We start from the raw sequence: 4,933 nt of genomic DNA on the forward strand, positions 1-4,933 counted from the left end.
CCACCATCTCCCCCACCCCTGCACCCCCTCACTATCCCCTAATCTCTAAGGAATGTTGTGAGACACAACCAGGGGAGCAATAGACAGCAGCAGCTCAGTCCAACCCACTCTCCCTCCAGGGAGCATGCCAGTGCCATTCCCTTACCCTATCCTTCCCCCGCAGGCACCTATCCCCTAACCTCTAAGGGTCCCCTTGAGACTTGCAACCAGGGGAATAATGGGCAGCAGCATCTGATCCTGGGGTAACCCCCTGGACCTGTCTCCAAGGCTCCCTGTTCTCTGACTTCCCAGTGAGCCAAAGCAGCCCAGCCTAGCCTCTCCTGTTGCTTCTTCTATGCCCTTCCTTATTTATTTTGCTGCAGTCAATAAATTCTTGTTTGCTTTTCTATACTTTGTCTCTTTAAAAAAACACACAAACACATTTATTTATCTTTTAAATATATTTTTATTGATTTTTTAGAGAGAGGAAGGGAAAAGGAAAGAAGTTAAAAACATCAATGTTAAATCTAGCCGGTTTTGCTCAGTGGATAGAGCATTGACCTGGGGACCAAAGAGTCCCAGGTTCGATTCCAATCAAGGATATGTACCTTGGTTGCGGCTCCTCCCCAGCCTGGGCCCTGGTCGGGGCTCCTGCAGAACACAATCTATTAATGTGTTTCTCTCACATCATTGTTTCTGTCTTTTCCCCTCTCTTCCACTCTCCCTAAAAATCAAAGGAAAAATATCCTCTGTTGGGGATTAACAACAACAAATTGATGATAGAGAAACATCGATTGGCTGCCTTCTGCACACCCTCCTCTGGAGATGGAGCCTGAAACCCAGGTATATGCCCTGACCAGGAATTGAACTAGCAACCTCTTGGTGCATGGGAGGACACTCAACCAACTAAGCCAGGCTGGCCTGGGTACACTTTGTCTCTTGATTGAAATCTTTTTGTTAAGAGAACTGAGGTCTTGTTGTCTTCCTGGTAACACTTCGGAGATTGAGGATTTTCAACAATACATTATGCTTGATAAACACAAAAGGGCAAGTCCCTTCCCACAGGCTTTCCAGCTTCACAGAAACCTAAGCCCAAATAAGCAAAAGATCTGCTTCATCAAGATTACACAATTACAGGTTTCAACACTCAGCAGTCCTTTGAAAAAATGGTTCAGAAAAAAAGCTCTGTATTAGGGACTACGGTTATGTGCATAATGGAGTAACTAGACAATTGGCTTTCTGCCACTGGAATGTATCCTCCTGAGTGTGAGAAGCCCATTATAATCAGAGGTATGTGGAATGAAGGTGAACCCCATCTCTTTTGGAGAGACTTCTACATAGAGGGAGTGAGATGAACAGATCTTCCCCACAATCTTGCTTCCACTAGTCCACTAATTGGCCATAGTCTTTTTCTAGCATGTTTATAAAAACCTTTTGCATGGCAGGTCCTATAACCTTTATGACAATGTTATTTCACTCTACTGTTTTATGTTCCATGACTGCTCTCAGTGAAGGAGGAATAGGATGGGTTGAATGCTTACAGCGTACCAGGCACCGTGCTAGTCACTTTGGGTGTATTCCACACCCCCCCGCCCCGACTTAGTCCTCACAATAACTGGGATTTTTTCTTATCCCCATTTTACCAGTGAGGAACTAAGGTTTGTAGATTTCAAGTACTCTTAGTAAAAATCATGAAGTAGTAAATAGTAGAACCAGAGGTCAAACCAAAGTCTCTTAGCTCAAAAATCTTCGCTTTATCCACTACAAACTGTAGTGGGTTAACTTACATCTTCCTTCATAAAAGCTATGCTAATCACGAGGTACTATTTTGCTTGTCAAAGGATTTTCAGTTTTACATATTTAGAATGTATTCCAGTGTCTTCAGAATGGTGGATCTCAGTGTTTGACATGCAAATTCTCAAGTGCCACCCAGACCTACTGAACGCTGGAGTTAGGACCCAACAGCAAGCTCCCCGGGTGATTCCGATCCACAGGAAAATGTGAGAACCACCGCTTTTGAATAGCAAAATTGAGCTGAATGGGTTCCTTCCTTTTGATATTGGGATGCGACGGCCCTTTTCTTCAGGACATCGCTGCAATCTTTTGCCAACCATTAAAAGCGCAAGTTTGTGGAGGGCAAGATCTGTGTAGATGAATTGAAGCAAGCAGTTATCAGTGCCAGCAGCAAGGCAGAAGCACCCCAGGGCATCTCTCTGGCCTGGTCTGCCCATGGCCGACTCTCTTTGCCGGCTACCCAGACAACCTGGTGCGAGCGTGGCAGGTGACCATCGGCACCCGCTAGAAATATATGGCAGAGCTTTAGTAATAAAATGATTTTTTTTTACTTAAGAAAAAGTGAAAGTTTGTATGTGGGTGATTCCAGCGCCAGGAACGCCAAATATGATGGTTCCCTTGTCAATTCTGATTGTCAGGCTGCGTTGAGGCAAATGCCGAGGTCAAGTCTGTGTTCATCAGGAAAGAGTGCTCTCGTGGACACTAACCCGTCACGGGTGCAGAAGGGACATTTTTCTGAGTGTCAAACTGTGACACGCATGCCACTGTTTGTCACCCCCACCTCAGGACACGCATTTTCTCTGTAACAGAAGTTGTGGAAGCTTTAGACAACTGAACGCCTATCTCCATCTCAAAAAACCATAGTCCAGTTCTTGCTTTATTGCAGCCTTGCTTCACGTCTTTCTCAGGCAGTTTTTTTTAATGATCTAGTTTTTAAGTCACATCCAGCCTTCTTTTTCAAGTTTCAAGTATTTATTCAACAGTGTAAACCCCGACACAATACACCAACATGAGTTCGTGCCTTTGAAGGAGAAGTCGCAGTGGTTCTCAACCTTCTGGCCCTTTAAATACAGTTCCTCATGTTGTGACCCAACCATAAAATTATTTTCGTTGCTACTTCATAACTGTAATGTTGCTACTGTTATGAATCGTAATGTAAATATCTGATATGCAGGATGGTCTTAGGCGACCCCTGTGAAAGGGTCGTTGGACCGCCAAAGGGGTCGCGACCCACAGGTTGAGAACCTCTGGAGGGGGAAAACTGTGAGAGTGAGTGGCTTCTGGAAGACCTTCATGCTAAGCAGTTTAGAGAAGTCTGGGCCTTCTTTACTGAGTTTGCTGTATTCTGCGTTCACTGAGGAGAACTTGTGTCGGTCATCGGGACCCAGTTTGTTCCACGGTTCTGGGTGACTCTTTCCCAACAGACATCAGGATTGAACACTGCCAGGCGCACGACAAACGGCGCTGCCCCAGTACCTCTGGCTCCAATAAATACAAAGAGGGAGATCAGGCTTGGACGCTTCTTGGCCCGAGGATCTGCCGGAGCATGGTTGCAGCAGAGGACCCGGAAGCGGAGAAAAACAAAAGAGCACAAGGGGACAGGTTGTGGGTACCGAAGACGAGCGGATTTCTAAACTCTCCCACGACCCCGGGCTCGGAGGGCACCCTGCATCAGGAGGGCCCGGATGTGGCTGCCCAGGACAGTGCCTGCTTCACCGAGCACCTCACGCGTCCGCTCTAACCTGACCAGACCTTCAGCATTCCACTCCAAGGCAAACATTCTTATTCCTGTGCAATGCGTAGTCCTGAGGGGCAATTTTTTTTTGCGTCAAAACTGGGACACCTGTATTGGGTAGACAGGCACTTTCTCAGGAGGCCACGTGTTGTGAGATGGAGGGGCCTACGGACCCAAGACCCAGGGGGCCCTGCGCGCAGCCAGCCGGCGGTCCTCTCACTAGGCGGCAGTCGGCCGCCAGGAGCTGGGGGCGCTGGGGGCGCTGTGCTAGGCATAGGCTGCCCCTGAGGGAAGGGGTCCTGCACATTAATGGACTTTGGTTGAACATCTTAGATCTTTTAAGAATTTTTACTTATAGATTTTTAGAGAGAGAGAGATAAAGAGAAAGAAAGTGAAACATTGATTTGTTATTCCACTTGTTTATGCATTCATTGGTTGATTCTTTTTTTATATATATATTTATTGATTTCAGAGAGGAAGGAAAAGAGAGAGAAACATCAATGAGAGAGAATCGTGGATCGGCCGCCTCCTGCACGCCCCCTAGTGGGGCTCGAGCCCTCCACCGGGGCATGTGCCCTTGACCAGAATGGAACCCGGGTCCCTAGGTCCAAAGGCGGAAGTGGGCTCTTCCCACTGAGCCAAACTGGCCAGGGCCACCATTGGTTGATTCTTATACGTGCCCTGACCTTGGATGGAACCAGCAACCTTAGCATATTCGGACAATGTATGCTCTGAGGAGTGATCTATCTGGCCAAACATCTTTTATCGTTTAGTGGCGTTCCTTAATAGTTGTACCTCTCCCAATGGGGAGAAGTAATTTTCTTCTTTCTTCTCCTTTATCTGATCTATTTACACATTGCATTTTTGGTAGGCCAGGTGTTAGGGATACAATGATAAATAAGGTATAATCTGTCTCCAAAGATCCCATGCAGATATATTTCTATGGACTTTCTTGTATTTGGATTTCTTGACTTCTTTTTTCCTGCAAACTTGCTGTGTTCTTTTCTTTGTTGTTGTTTAAAATATATTTTTATTGATTTCTGAGAGGAAGGGAGAGGGAGAGAGATAGAAGTTTCAATAAGGAAGGAGAATCATTGACTGCCTCCTGCACGCCCCCTACACGCCTTCTACTGGGCATGGAGCGTGCACCCTGGTCATGGACTGGAATCAAACCTGGGACCCTTCAGTCCTCTATCCACTGAGGCAACCAGCCATGGCTTTTTTTTTTTCCTATTCCTTGTGAATCATTGATTTTTCTTTTCATTATGGCATTCTAAGTTGAGTTCTACTGTTCATAATATGATGAAAGATAATTTTATATGTATGTTGATGTCATTTAACTATTAAATCTTAATGGTCTATGACACAACTAAGATCCTAAAAGGAAAATGAAAGGATGGGATTGTTAGGCAAATAATTACCACA

The 4,933-nt window shown here is 45.7% G+C and overlaps 1 pseudogene; it reads right to left on the reverse strand.

Moving 5' to 3' along the window:
• LOC102240456 overlaps positions 1 to 3,443 on the reverse strand; it is a 3,903-nt pseudogene extending 460 nt beyond the window's left edge.
• Between the last annotated feature and the right edge of the window lie 1,490 nt (positions 3,444 to 4,933).

This window comes from Myotis brandtii, unplaced genomic scaffold, assembly GCF_000412655.1.
Source record: "Myotis brandtii unplaced genomic scaffold, ASM41265v1 scaffold38, whole genome shotgun sequence".
Lineage (NCBI taxonomy): Eukaryota > Metazoa > Chordata > Mammalia > Chiroptera > Vespertilionidae > Myotis > Myotis brandtii.